Source organism: Scyliorhinus torazame, chromosome 24, assembly GCF_047496885.1.
Source record: "Scyliorhinus torazame isolate Kashiwa2021f chromosome 24, sScyTor2.1, whole genome shotgun sequence".
Taxonomy (NCBI): domain Eukaryota; kingdom Metazoa; phylum Chordata; class Chondrichthyes; order Carcharhiniformes; family Scyliorhinidae; genus Scyliorhinus; species Scyliorhinus torazame.
This window is the reverse complement of record NC_092730.1, coordinates 51,354,876-51,369,870: the sequence shown is the minus strand read 5'-3', so window position 1 is coordinate 51,369,870 and position 14,995 is coordinate 51,354,876. Positions and strand designations below refer to the sequence as shown.

The 14,995-nt window shown below is 53.5% G+C and overlaps 1 protein-coding gene across 2 annotated transcripts in view; it reads right to left on the bottom strand.

Moving 5' to 3' along the window:
• The window catches only part of LOC140400145 (histone H2B-like), a 74,770-nt gene that overhangs the window by 52,672 nt on the left and 7,103 nt on the right, over positions 1 to 14,995 (bottom strand). The window contains exon 2 of one of the 2 annotated variants that reach the window (XR_011938063.1): positions 12,386 to 12,457. The exons of the other annotated variant lie outside the window; for it this stretch is intronic. The gene's annotated coding sequence lies outside the window, so the exon portion shown is untranslated. Of the gene's footprint in view, positions 1 to 12,385; positions 12,458 to 14,995 lie in introns of those variants that run through there. 2 annotated transcript variants of the gene reach the window in all.

The following is a 14,995-nucleotide window of genomic DNA, read 5'->3' as shown; positions in this document are numbered from 1 at the left end:
AGGGGGAGTGTATGAAGCAGGGGGAGTGTATGAAGCAGGGGGAGTGTATGAAGCAGGGGGAGTATGAAGCAGGGGGAGTGTATGAAGCAGGGGGAGTGTATGAAGCAGGGGGAGTGTATGAAGCAGGGGGAGTGAATGAAGCAGGGGGAGTGAATTAAGCAGGGGGAGTGTGTGAAGCAGGGGGAGTGTGTGAAGCAGGGGGAGTGTGTGAAGCAGGGGGAGTGTGTGGAGCAGGGGGAGTGTGTGGAGCAGGGGGAGTGTGTGGAGCAGGGGGAGTGTGTGAAGCGGGGGAGTGTGTGAAGCAGGGGGAGTGTGTGAAGCAGGGGCAGTGTGTGAAGCGGGGGGGAGTGTGTGAAGCGGGGGGGAGTGTGTGAAGCGGGGGGGAGTGTGTGAAGCGGGGGGGAGTGTGTGAAGCGGGGGGGGTGTGAAGCAGGGGGGTGTATGAATCAGGGGGGTGTATGAATCAGGGGGGTGTATGAAGCAGGGGGGTGTATGAATCAGGGGGGTGTATGAAGCAGGGGGGTGTATGAAGCAGGGGGGTGTATGAAGCAGGGGGGTGTATGAAGCAGGGGGGTGTATGAAGCAGGGGGGTGTATCAAGCAGGGGGGTGTATCAAGCAGGGGGGTGTATGAAGCAGGGGGGTGTATCAAGCAGGGGGGTTGTATCAAGCAGGGGGGTGTATCAAGCAGGGGGGTTGTATCAAGCAGGGGGGGGTGTATCAAGCAGGGGGGGGTGTATCAAGCAGGGGGGGGGGTGTATCAAGCAGGGGTGGGGTGTATCAAGCAGGGGGGGGGTGTATCAAGCAGGGGGGGGGTGTATCAAGCAGGGGGGTGTATATCAAGCAGGGGGGTGTATATCAAGCAGGGGGGTGTATCAAGCAGGGGGGTGTATCAAGCAGGGGGGTGTATCAAGCAGGGGGGTGTATCAAGCAGGGGGGTGTACCAAGCAGGGGGATGTATCAAGCAGGGGGATGTATCAAGCAGGGAGGTTTATCAAGCAGGGGGGTGTATCAAGCAGGGGGGTGTATCAAGCAGGGGGGTGTACCAAGCAGGGGGATGTATCAAGCAGGGGGATGTATCAAGCAGGGGGATGTATCAAGCAGGGGGATGTATCAAGCAGGGGGATGTATCAAGCAGGGGAGTGTATCAAGCAGGGGAGTGTATCAAGCAGGGGGTGCATAAAGCAGGGGGTGCATAAAGGAGATGGGTGTATAAAGCAGGGGGTGCATAAAGGAGGGGGGTGCATAAAGGAGGGGGGTGCATGAAGCAGGGGGGTGCATAAAGCAGGGGAGTGCATAAAGCAGGGCGGGTGTATGAAGCAGGGGGAGTGTAGGAAGCAGGGGGAGTGTATGAAGCAGGGGGAGTGTATGAAGCAGGGGGAGTGTATGAAGCAGGGGGAGTGTGTGAAGCAGGGGGAGTCTATGAAGCAGGGGGGTGTATAAAGCAGGGGGGTGTATAAAGCGGGGGGGTGTATAAAGCAGGGGGGGGTGCATAAAGCAGGGGGGGTGTATAAAACAGGGGATTGCATAAGCAGAGGACTGTACAAAGCAGGGGACTGTACAAAGCAGGGGAGTGTCTAAAGCAGGAGACGTATAAAGCAGGGGGATTTGTAAACGAGGGGAGTGTGTAAAGCAGGGGGGTGTAAAAAGCAGGGGGGTGTAAAAAGCAGGGGGGTGTATGAAGCAGGGGGGTGTATGAAGCAGGGGGGTGTATGAAGCAGGGGGGTGTATGAAGCAGGGGGGTGTATGAAGCAGGGGGGTGTATGAAGCAGGGGCGTGTATGAAGCAGGGGCGTGTATGAAGCAGGGGCGTGTATCAAGCAGGGGGGTGTATCAAGCAGGGGGATGTATGAAGCAGGGGGGTGTATGAAGCAGGGGGTGTATGAAGCAGGGGGGTGTATCAAGCAGGGGGGTGTATCAAGCAGGGGGATGTATGAAGCAGGGGGGTGTATGAAGCAGGGGGGCTGTATAAAGCAGGGGGGGTGTATAAATCAGGGGGGGTGTATAAAGCAGGGGGGGTGTATAAAGCAGGGGGGGTGTATAAAACAGGGGATTGCATAAGCAGGGGACTGTACAAAGCAGGGGACTGTACAAAGCAGGGGAGTGTCTAAAGCAGGAGACGTATAAAGCAGGGGGATTTGTAAACGAGGGGAGTGTGTAAAGCAGGGGGGTGTAAAAAGCAGGGGGGGTGTAAAAAGCAGGGGGGTGTATGAAGCAGGGGGGTGTATGAAGCAGGGGGGTGTATGAAGCAGGGGCGTGTATGAAGCAGGGGCGTGTATGAAGCAGGGGCGTGTATGAAGCAGGGGCGTGTATGAAGCAGGGGGTGTATGAAGCAGGGGGGTGTATCAAGCAGGGGGGTGTATCAAGCAGGGGGATGTATGAAGCAGGGGGGTGTATGAAACAGGGGGAGGTGTATGAAGCAGGGGGGTGTATGAAGCAGGGGGAGTGTATGAAGCAGGGGGGTGTATGAAGCAGGGGGGTGTATGAAGCAGGGGGGTGTATGAAGCAGGGGGGTGTATGAAGCAGGGGGGTGTATGAAGCAGGGGGCTGTATCAAGCAGGGGGATGTATCAAGCAGGGGGATGTATCAAGCAGGGGGATGTATGAAGCAGGGGGAGGTGTATGAAGCAGGGGGAGGTGTATGAAGCAGGGGGGGGTGTATGAAGCAGGGGGAGTGTATCAAGCAGGGGGATGTATCAAGCAGGCGGTGCATGAAGCAGGGGGTGCATAAAGCAGGGGGTGCATAAAGCAGGGGAGTGCATAAAGCAGGGGGGTGCATAAAGCAGGGGGGTGCATAAAGCAGGGGAGTGCATAAAGCAGGGGAGTGCATAAAGCGGGGGGGTGCATAAAGCAGGGGAGTGTATAAAGCAGGGGGGTGCATAAAGCAGGGGGGTGCATAAAGCAGGGGGGTGCATAAAGCAGGGGGGTGCATAAAGCAGGGGGGTGCATAAAGCAGGGGGGTGCATAAAGCAGGGGGGTGCATAAAGCAGGGGGGTGCATAAAGCAGGGGGGTGTATGAAGCAGGGGGGTGTATGAAGCAGGGGGATGTTTAAAGCAGGGTAGTGTATAAAGCAGGGGGGTGTATAAAGCAGGGGGGTGTATAAAGCAGGAGGGGGTGTAAAGCAGGGGAGTGTGTAAAGCAGGGGAGTGTGTAAAGCAGGGGAGTGTGTAAAGCAGGGGGGATGTATGAAGCAGGGGGGTGTATGAAGCAGGGGTGTGTATTAAGCAGAGGGATGTATAAAGCAGGGGAGTGAAAAAACCGCGGAGTGTATAAAGCAGGGGGATGAAAGCAGGGGGGTGTATAAAACAGGGGAGTGCATAAAGCAGGGGGATGTATCAAACAGCGGGATGTATAAAGCAGGGGGGTGTATAAAGCAGGGGAGTGTATAAAGCAGGGGAGTGTATAAAGCAGGGGAGTGTATAAAGCAGGGGGGTGTATAAAGCAGGGGGGTGTATGAAGCAGGGGGGTGTATAAAGCAGGGGGGTGTATAAAGCAGGGGGGTGTATAAAGCAGGGGGGTGTATAAAGCAGGGGGGTGTATAAAGCAGGGGGGTGTATAAAGCAGGGGGGTGTATAAAGCAGGGGGGTGTATAAAGCAGGGGGGTGTATAAAGCAGGGGGGTGTATAAAGCAGGGGGGTGTATAAAGCAGGGGGGTGTATAAAGCAGGGGGGGTGTATAAAGCAGGGGGGGTGTATAAAGCAGGGGGGGGTGTATAAAGCAAGGGGGTGTATAAAACAGGGGATTGCATAAAACAGGGGTTTGCATGAAGCAGGGGGATGCACAAAGCAGGGGACTGTACAAAGCAGTGGAGTGTCTAAAGCAGGAAGACGTATAAAGCAGCAGGATTTGTAAACGAGGGGAGTGTGTAGAACAGTGGAGTGTGTAAAGCAGGGGGGTGTAAAAAGCAGGGGGGTGTAAAAAGCAGGGGGGTGTAAAAAGCCGGGGGGTGTAAAAAGCAGGGGGTGTAAAACGCAGGGGGGTGTAAAACGCAAGGGGGTGTAAAACGCAGGGGATGTAAAACGCAGGGGGGTGTAAAAAGCAGGGGATGTACAAAGCAGGGGGGTGTACAAAGCAGCGGGGGGTACAAAGCAGGTGGGTGTATAAAGCAGGGGGTGTGTATAAAGCAAGGGGGTGTATAAAACAGGGGATTGCATAAAACAGGGGATGCATGAAGCAGGGGGATGCACAAAGCAGGGGACTGTACAAAGCAGGGGAGTGTCTAAAGCAGGAAGACATATAAAGCAGCAGGATTTGTAAATGAGGGGAGTGTGTAGAACAGTGGAGTGTGTAAAGCAGGGGGGTGTAAAAAGCAGGGGGGTGTAAAAAGCAGGGGGGTGTAAAAAGCAGGGGGTGTAAAACGCAGGGGATGTAAAACGCAGGGGGGTGTAAAAAGCAGGGGATGTACAAAGCAGGGGGGTGTACAAAGCAGCGGGGGGTACAAAGCAGGGGGGTGTACAAAGCAGGGGGGTGTACAAAGCAGGGGGGTGTACAAAGCAGGGGGGTGTACAAAGCAGGGGGGTGTACAAAGCAGGGGGGTGTACAAAGCAGGGGAGTGTATAAAGCAGGGGGGGGGAGTGTATGAAGCAGGGGAGTGTATGAAGCAGGGGGGTGTAAAAAGCAGGGGGGTGTAAAAAGCAGGGGGGTGTAAAAAGCAGGGGGTGTAAAACGCAGGGGATGTAAAACGCAGGGGATGTAAAACGCAGGGGGGTGTAAAAAGCAGGGGATGTACAAAGCAGGGGGGTGTACAAAGCAGCGGGGGGTACAAAGCAGGGGGGTGTACAAAGCAGGGGGGTGTACAAAGCAGGGGGGTGTACAAAGCAGGGGAGTGTATAAAGCCGGGGGGGGGAGTGTATGAAGCAGGGCAGTGTATGAAGCAGGGGAGTGTATGAAACAGGGGGGTGTATCAAGCAGGGGGGTGTATCAAGCAGGGGGGTGTATCAAGCAGGGGGGGTGTATCAAGCAGGGGGGGTGTATCAAGCAGGGGGGGTGTATCAAGCAGGGGGGGTGTATCAAGCAGGGGGGGTGTATCAAGCAGGGGGGGTGTATCAAGCAGGGGGGTGTATCAAGCAGGGGGGTGTATCAAGCAGGGGGGTGTATCAAGCAGGGGGGTGTATCAAGCAGGGGGGTGTATCAAGCAGGGGGGTGTATCAAGCAGGGGGGTGTATCAAGCAGGGGGGTGTATCAAGCAGGGGGGTGTATCAAGCAGGGGGGTGTATCAAGCAGGGGGGTGTATCAAGCAGGGGGGTGTATCAAGCAGGGGGATGTATCAAGCAGGGGGATGTATAAAGCAGGGGGATGTATCAAGCAGGGGGTGCATAAAGCAGGGGGTGCATAAAGGAGGGGGGTGTATAAAGCAGGGGGTGCATAAAGCAGGGGGGTGCATAAAGCAGGGGGTGCATAAAGCAGGGGAGTGCATAAAGCAGGGGAGTGCATAAAGCAGGGGAGTGCATAAAGCAGGGGAGTGCATAAAGCAGGGGAGTGCATAAAGCAGGGGAGTGCATAAAGCAGGGGAGTGCATAAAGCAGGGGAGTGCATAAAGCAGGGGAGTGCATAAAGCAGGGGGTGTATAAAGCCGGGGGGTGTATAAAGCAGGGGGGTGTATAAAGCAGGGGGATGTTTAAAGCAGGGGAGTGTATAAAGCAGGGGGGATGTATAAAGCAGGGGGGTGTATGAAGCAGGGGGAGTGTATGAAGCAGGGGGATGTATAAAGCAGGGGAGTGAAAAAACCGCAGAGTGTATAAAGCAGGGGGATGAAAGCAGGTGGTTGTATAAAGCAGGGGAGTCTATAAAGCAGGGGAGTGTATAAAGCAGGGGGGTGTACAAAGCAGGGGATGTACAAAGCAGGGGAGTGTATAAAGCAGGGGGGTGTATTAAGCAGGGGGGTGTATAAAGCAGGGGGGTGTATAAAGCAGGGGGGTGTATAAAGCAGGGGAGTGCATAAAGCAGGGGCATGTACCAAACAGCGGGATGTATAAAGCAGGGGGGTGTATAAAGCAGGGGAGTGTATGAAGAAGGGGGAGTGTATGAAGAAGGGGGAGTGTATGAAGAAGGGGGAGTGTATGAAGCAGGGGGAGTGTATGAAGCAGGGGGAGTGTATGAGGCAGGGGGAGTGTATGAAGCTGGGGGAGTGTATGAAGCAGGGGGAGGGTATGAAGCGGGGGAGTGTATCAAGCAGGGGAGTGTATCAAGCAGGGGAGTGTATCAAGCAGGGGAGTGTATCAAGCAGGGGAGTGTATCAAGCAGGGGAGTGTATCAAGCAGGGGAGTGTATAAAGCAGGGGGTGCATAAAGCAGGGGGGTGCATAAAGCAGGGGGGTGCATAAAGGAGGGGGGTGCATAAAGCAAGGGGGTGCATAAAGCAGGGGAGTGCATAAAGCAGGGGAGTGCATAAAGCAGGGGAGTGCATAAAGCAGGGGAGTGCATAAAGCAGGGGAGTGCATAAAGCAGGGGAGTGCATAAAGCATGGGGGGTGTATAAAGCAGGGGGATGTTTAAAGCAGGGGAGTATATAAAGCAGGGGGGTGTATAAAGCAGGGGGGTGTATAAAGCAGGGGAGTGTATAAAGCAGGGGAGTGTATAAAGCAGTGGAGTGTATAAAGCAGGGGAGTGCATAAAGCAGGGGGATGTATCAAACAGCGGGATGTATAAAGCAGGGGAGTGTATAAAGCAGGGGAGTGTATGAAGCAGGGGGGTGTATAAAGCAGGGGGGTATATAAAGCAGGGGAGTGTATAAAGCAGGGGAGTGCATGAAGCAGGGGGATGCATAAAGCAGGGGACTGTACAAAGCAGGGTAGAGTCTAAAACAGGAAGACGTATAAAGCAGGGGGATTTGTAAACGAGGGGAGTGTGTAGAGCAGTGGAGTGTGTAAAGCAGGGGGGTGTAAAAAGCAGGGGGGGTGTAAAAAGCAGGGGGGTGTATCAAGCAGGGGGGTGTATCAAGCAGGGGGGTGTATCAAGCAGGGGGGTGTATCAAGCAGGGGGGTGTATCAAGCAGGGGGGTGTATCAAGCAGGGGGGTGTATCAAGCAGGGGGGTGTATCAAGCAGGGGGGTGTATCAAGCAGGGGGGGTGTATCAAGCAGGGGGGGGTGTATCAAGCAGGGGGGGTGTATCAAGCAGGGGGGTGTATCAAGCAGGGGGGTGTATCAAGCAGGGGGGTGTATCAAGCAGGGGGGTGTATCAAGCAGGGGGGTGTATCAAGCAGGGGAGTGTATCAAGCAGGGGGGTGTATCAAGCAGAGGGTTGTATCAAGCAGGGGGGTGTATCAAGCAGGGGGGTGTATTAAGCAGGGGGGTGTATCAAGCAGAGGGGTGTATCAAGCAGAGGGGTGTATCAAGCAGGGGGATGTATGAAGCAGGGGGATGTATGAAGCAGGGAGGGGAGTATGAAGCAGGGGGAGTGTATCAAGCAGGGGGAGTGTATCAAGCAGGGGAGTGTATCAAGCAGGGGGTGCATAAAGCAGGGCGTGCATTAAGGAGGGGGGTGTATAAAGGAGGGGGGTGTATAAAGGAGGGGGGTGCATAAAGCAGGGGAATGCATAAAGCAGGGGAGTGCATAACGCAGGGGAGTGCATAACGCAGGGGAGTGCATAACGCAGGGGAGTGCATAACGCAGGGGAGTGCATAACGCAGGGGAGTGCATAAGGCAGGGGGGTGTATAAAGCATGGGGATGTTTAAAGCAGGGGAGTGTATAAAGCAGGGGGGATGTATAAAGCAGGGGGGGTGTATGAAGCAGGGGGAGTGTATGAAGCAGGGGGAGTGTATGAAGCAGGGGGATGTATAAAGCAGGGGAGTGAAAAAACCGCAGAGTGTATAAAGCAGGGGGATGAAAGCAGGTGGTTGTATAAAGCAGGGGAGTGTATAAAGCAGGGGAGTGTATAAAGCAGGGGAGTGTATAAAGCAGGGGGGTGTATAAAGCAGGGGATGTACAAAGCAGGGGAGTGTATAAAGCAGGGGGGTGTATTAAGCAGGGGGGTGTATAAAGCAGGGGGGTGTATAAAGCAGGGGGGTGTATAAAGCAGGGGGGTGTATAAAGCAGGGGAGTGCATAAAGCAGGGGGATGTATCAAACAGCGGGATGTATAAAGCAGGGGGGTGTATAAAGCAGGGGGGTGTATAAAGCAGGGGTGTGTATAAAGCAGTGGAGTGTATAAAGCAGGGGGGATGTATAAAGCAGGGGGGGTGTATGAAGCAGGGCGATGTATAAAGCAGGGGGGTGTAAAGCAGGGGAGTGTATGAAGCAAAGAACAAAGAACAAAGAAATGTACAGCACAGAAACAGGCCCTTCGGCCCTCCAAGCCCGTGCCGACCATACTGCCCGACTAAACTACAATCTTCTACACTTCCTGGGTCCGTATCCTTCTATTCCCATCCTATTCATATATTTGTCAAGATGCCCCTTAAATGTCCCTGTCGTCCCTGCCTCCACTACCTCCTCCGGTAGTGAGTTCCAGGCACCCACTACCCTCTGCGTAAAAAACTTGCCTCGTACATCTACTCTAAACTTTGCCCCTCTCACCTTAAACCTATGCCCCCTAGTAATTGACCCCTCTACCCTGGGGAAAAGCCTCTGACTATCCACTTTGTCTATGCCCCTCATTATTTTGTATACCTCTATCAGGTCGCCCCTCAACCTCCTTCGCAGGGGGTGTATGAAGCAGGGGGGTGTATGAAGCAGGGGGGTGTATAAAGCAGGGGGGTGTATAAAGCAGGGGGGTGTATAAAGCAGGGGGGCGTATAAAGCAGGGGGGGTGTATAAAGCAGGGGGTGTATAAAACAGGGGGATTGCACGAAGCAGGGGGATGCATAAAGCAGGGGACTGTACAAAGCAGGGGACTGTACAAAGCAGGGGAGTGTCTAAAGCAGGAAGACGTATAAAGCAGGGGGAATTGTAAACGAGGGGAGTGTGTAGAGCAGTGGAGTGTGTAAAGCAGGGTGTGCATAAAGGCATGGGGTGCATAAAGGAGGGGGGTGCATAAAGGAGGGAGGTGCATAAAGGAGGGGGGTGCATAAAGCAGGGGGGTGCATAAAGCAGGGGGGTGCATAAAGCAGGGGGGTGCATAAAGCAGGGGGGTGCATAAAGCAGGGGGGTGCATAAAGCATGGGGATGTTTAAAGCAGGGGAGTGTATAAAGCAGGGGGTGTATAAAGCAGGGGTTGTACAAAGCAGGGGGGTGTACAAAGCAGGGGAGTGTATAAAGCAGGGGGGTGTATAAAGCAGGGGGGTGTATAAAGCAGGGGGGTGTATAAAGCAGGGGGGTGTATCAAGCAGGGGGGTGTATCAAGCAGGGGAGTGTGTAAAGCAGGGGGGATGTATAAAGCAGGGGGGGTGTATGAAGCAGGGGGATCTATAAAGCAGGGGAATCTATAAAGCAGGGGAGTGTATAAAGCAGGGGGGTGTATAAAGCAGGGGATGTACAAAGAAGGGGAGTGTATAAAGCAGGGGGGTGTATTAAGCAGGGGGGTGTATTAAGCAGGGGGGTGTATAAAGCAGGGTGGTGTATAAAGCAGGGGGGTGCATAAAGCAGGGGAGTGTATAAAGCAGGGGGTGTATAAAGCAGGGGTTGTACAAAGCAGGGGTTGTACAAAGCAGGGGGGTGTACAAAGCAGGGGGGTGTACAAAGCAGGGGGTGTATAAAGCAGGGGGGTGTATAAAGCAGGGGGGTGTATAAAGCAGGGGGGTGTATAAAGCAGGGGGGTGTATCAAGCAGGGGGGTGTATCAAGCAGGGGGGTGTATCAAGCAGGGGGGTGTATCAAGCAGGGGGGTGTATCAAGCAGGGGGGTGTATCAAGCAGGGGGGTGTATCAAGCAGGGGGGTGTATCAAGCAGGGGGGTGTATCAAGCAGGGGGGTGTATCAAGCAGGGGGGTGTATCAAGCAGGGGGGTGTATCAAGCAGGGGAGTGTGTAAAGCAGGGGGAATGTATAAAGCAGGGGGGTGTATGAAGCAGGGGGATGTATAAAGCAGGGGAGTGAAAAAACCGCAGAGTGTATAAAGCAGGGGGATGAAAGCAGGTGGTTGTATAAAGCAGGGGAGTGCATAAAGCAGGGGGATGAAAGCAGGGGAGTGTATAAAGCAGGGGGGTGTATAAAGCAGGGGGGTGTATAAAGCAGCGGATGTACAAAGTAGGGGAGTGTATAAAGCAGGGGGGTGTATTAAGCAGGGGGGTGTATAAAGCAGGGTGGTGTATAAAGCAGGGGTGTATAAAGCAGGGGAGTGCATTAAGCAGGGGTATGTATCAAACAGCGGGATGTATAAAGCAGGGGGGTGTATGAAGCAGGGGGGTGTATAAAGCAGGGGGGTGTATAAAGCAGGGGGGTGTATAAAGCAGGGGGGTGTATCAAGCAGGGGGGTGTATCAAGCAGGGGGGTGTATCAAGCGGGGGGGTGTATCAAGCAGGGGAGTGTGTAAAGCAGGGGACTGTACAAAGCATTGGAGTGTCTAAAGCAGGAAGACGTATCAAGCAGGGGGATTTGTATACGAGGGGAGTGTGTAGAGCAGTGGAGTGTAAAAAGCAGGGCGATGTATGAAGCAGGGGAGTGTATAAAGCAGGGGAGTGTATAAAGCAGGAGGGCGTATGAAGCAGGGGGGCGTATAAAGCAGGGGGGCGTATAAAGCAGGGGGCGTATAAAGCAGGGGGGCGTATAAAGCAGGGGGGCGTATAAAGCAGGGGGGCGTATAAAGCAGGGGGGCGTATAAAGCAGGGGGGCGTATAAAGCAGGGGACTGTACAAAGCAGGGGAGTGTCTAAAGCAGGAAGACGTATAAAGCAGGGGGATTTGTAAACGAGGGGAATGTGTAGAGCAGTGGAGTGTAAAAAGCAGGGGGATGTATAAAGCAGGGGGGTGTATGAAGCAGGGGGGTGTTTAAAGCAGAGGGGCGTATAAAGCAGGGGGGTGTATAAAGCAGGGGGATGTATAAAGCAGGGGACTGTACAAAGCAGGGGAGTGTCTAAAGCAGGAAGACGTATAAAGCAGGGGGATTTGTAAACGAGGGGAGTGTGTCGAGCAGTGGAGTGTGTAAAGCAGGGGGGTGTATAAAGCAGGGGGGTGTAAAAAGCAGGGGGGTGTATAAAGCAGCGGGGGTGTATAAAGCAGCGGGGTGTATAAAGCAGCGGGGGTGTATAAAGCAGGGGGGTGTATCAAGCAAGGGGGGTATATCAAGCAGGGGGAGGTGTATGAAGCAGGGGGAGGTGTATGAAGCAGGGGGAGGTGTATGAAGCAGGGGGAGGTGTATGAAGCAGGGGGAGGTGTATGAAGCAGGGGGAGGTGTATGAAGCAGGGGGAGGTGTATGAAGCAGGGGGAGTGTATGAAGCAGGGGGAGTGTATGAAGCAGGGGGAGTGTATGAAGCAGGGGGAGTGTATGAAGCAGGGGGAGTGTATGAAGCAGGGGGAGTGTATGAAGCAGGGGGAGTGTATGAAGCAGGGGGAGTGTATGAAGCAGTGGGAGTGTATGAAGCAGGGGGAGTGTATGAAGCAGGGGGAGTGTATGAAGCAGGGGGAGTGTATGAAGCAGGGGAGGGCATAAAGCAGGGGAGTGTGTAAAGTCGGGGAGTGTATAAAGCAAGGGGAAGTATAAACCAGGGGAGTGTATAAACCAGGTGAGTGTATGGAACCAGGGGAGGATGCACAACAGGAGTGTGTGTAAAATGAGGAGTGTGTACAGCAGTTGAGTGTTCAAACCAGATGAGTGAGAAACCAGGAGAGCATGTAAACCAGAGGAGTGTGTGAAACTAGCGTGGTGTAAACCAGGGGATTGTGTAAATCAGGGGATTGCTTCACAGTGCCAGGTTCCAAGGTTTGATTCCCGCTTGGGTCGCAGCCTGTGCAGAGTCTGCACGTTTTCCCTGTGACTGTGTGGGTTTCCTCCGGATGCTCCCGTTTCCTCCCACAAGTCCCGAAAGACATGCTTGTTATGTGAATTGGACATTCCCCCAATATTTTGTTTTCTGACTTGTCTCAGTAGAAACTTACGAATAATTCTGTATTTTTAAATCAGCTGTACTATCTGACTTTTTACTTGCACCAAAGGTTCACAACTTGTGAGGTTAAAGTGCTTCTGATACTTTTTAATCCAACAAAGTTACAAAAAAGTGCAAATGGATACTTACACATTGCTGAATCTGTACCAAATTAATTCTATACTGATTACTTTACGAAAAGCTATTATCACAACAAGTTGATCCAACGTTCCATGATATAGCGGGGGCGGGGGGCGAATTCTGGAAAATGATCCCACCTGCCCTCTCGTGTATCACTGTTGGATTGGACATGTTTATCTGGGACTTGAGGTCAATGTGAGTGTGACTGCTTCTGTTCTCTGTGACGGTGGAGTTGATGTTGTGTCTGTGTCTCTGCAATGTTGGATTAATATTGTACTTACTGTCAGATAGAAGGAGACGGCGACACATACATTTTGCTGAGGAATCATCACCTTGTTCTTGGAACTCATTTCTTCATCTGTTGAACTAGGGGGAAGAAAGCATATCTCTTGTAAATCAGTGTCAGATGAGGCCAATGATAGATCAGTCTATTCTTTCAACTGATAATCACAGAATTGATAGTGCAAAAGGAGGCCACTCGGTTCATCGAGCCCATCTTTGTAAAGAGCGTTCCACGCCTCCACCCTTACCCAGTAACCCCACCTAACCATGTGAAATGAAATGAAAATCGCTTCTTGTCACAAGTCGGCTTCAAATGAAGTTACTGTGAAAAGCCCCTAGTCACCACATTCACGTTGCTGAGGAATCATCATCTTGGAACTCATCTCTTCATCTGTTGAACTGGGCGGAAGATAACATATCTCTTGTAAATCAGGATCAGATTAGGCCAATGATAGATCAATCTATTCTTTCAATTGATAATCAGTAAAATAAAGAAAATACTCTCCAAATCCTAACCCAGAATCAGACAATAAGCCAGGCCCAGAAAGAGCTCTCCCCTCCCCCGCTCACTCCAAGTCCCGGAACAAGATCGTGCTCCGCTGCGCCTCTTGCAAACAGCCCCCGATTCTCCCTGAACTCCCCCCGAGTCTGTAATGATCTCTGAGCCTCTTTGCTCACACTCGCAAATGGAGGTGCTGCTGCAATGAGAACGCTGTTCCTGGGTTGGAGGGGCTGCACATGCGCTCTCACCCTCAGTGACGACAGGCAGGGGGCGGGGTTACGCCGGGCGTGCGCAGATCCCCGCAGCAATTCCGCATTGAGAATCAAGGGGAATATTCCCCATTTCACTGTCATCACATATAGAGCAAAACCTCCTATAGGGCCCGTGTTGGGGGCAGTGTGTGTGGGGGTTTTTATCGGGTTTAACAACTGTCATAATATTTTTGTGTTGTTTTTTTCTCTTGTGTTTTTTCCCTTGTGAGTGATAACCTGCTGCATTTATCTCCACGCAGCAGAATTAAAACCCTGCATCCACCGACTATTCTGGAGTGATGCACGGCGTGACAACTAAAGAAAAAATACAAAAATTAACTGAGGGACAAAAGCAAACCGGGGGGTGCTCCAAAAAGAAAGCAATTGGAGCAGAGCCCAAAAAGGAATCAGAAAGGAAACGGAAACGGAACAAAACCCGTTAAATTAAAGTGTGAAAATCAGGGTTGATGAGGCAGTCCAACCCCTACGGTGGCCACCGAGCACGGAAGGCCTCAAGTGTGCTCGTGGTCACCGCAAGCTCCCACTCCAGGGACACACGGCCGCGAACGAGGCTGCGGAGGAGGGGTAGACAGTCAGGCCGGACGACCCCCTCGGTCGCCCGCTGCCTGAACCTATTAATGGCAAGTGTGGCCAGGCCCAGGAGCAGGTTCACAAGGAGGTCCTCCGCCTTCCCCGCTTCCCCACCTTCCCACACCAGATGTCCATAGATCAGGAGCGTGGGGCTTAAGTGCAAAGAAAACCTCAACAACAATATCGTCAAAAAACTGAAAAAGGAGTGCAGCCAAAGAGAGACAACAAACACATGCTCCACAGACTCCACCAGGCCGCAAAAGTGGCAGGTCTCTGGGGAGGCCGTGTGGTGATTTAACCGATGGTTGCACGACACTGCCTTGTGCAGCACCCTCCATCCCAGGTCCCCAAGTCTTATAGGGAAGACGCCTCCGTAGAGGGAACTCCAGTTGGGGCCTCCGCTGCCGGACAGCAGCAAGGCACGCCAAGCCGTGTCCGGATGGCGGGCGAGGGCAAGGAGGTGGAAGGTGTGCAGCAGCAGGCCGTACAGGAAACACATCTGCGCGGTACGAAAAGGCACAGGGGGTGTCTACATGAAGCGACTGGGGTTGTGGGGTACCGGCGCCTGAAAGGGGTTCCGGGTCCTGGGACCAACGTGGCATTCCATCCGAGCAGGGGTCCGCTCAGACGGGATGCCACCGCACAACTGCGCCGTCTCGAGTCCAAGGGGCCGAGCACGACCGTTTTGAGGCCTCGGATGGGCTTGGCCGCGTGCTGGATGGACACAGCATCGCGCTCGGCGAGCTCGTAGGGCGTCATCCAGTCCACTCCTCTGCCATCCTGCACGTCCCCGATCCTGGTCACCCCGGCATCCACAGCCCTCCGCTCCGCCAGCCACCGGAATGGATATTGGCAGAGGTGCGGATTCCTGAGCAGCGGCTCCTTTACGAGAGCCACTACTCCTGACAGCGGAGAGCTGTGGCACGTGGGGACCCTGTTCCTGACTTTGAGAAGATCCTGGTACAAGACGGGCAGCGCCAACAAAGAATTCTGAAGACCTTGCTGGTCAATGTCGTAGTTCAGGCCGTGCACCTGGCAGAAGAAATATGTCGCCAAGGCACACCATCGTGGAGGAGGCTCAATGTACAGGTATCGCTGCAGAGTCTGAAGGTGGAAAGTCGTGATCTGGATGCGAAGGCTCACCAGCGCCTGACCGCCCTCCGCAAGCGGGAGACTCCAGACCTCCGCAGCGACCCAGTGCAATCCATTGTCCCAGAAGAACCGAATCAGAGTTCTCAGGATGCCTGTCACAAAGTCAGGGGGAGGGGTCAAAGTGAC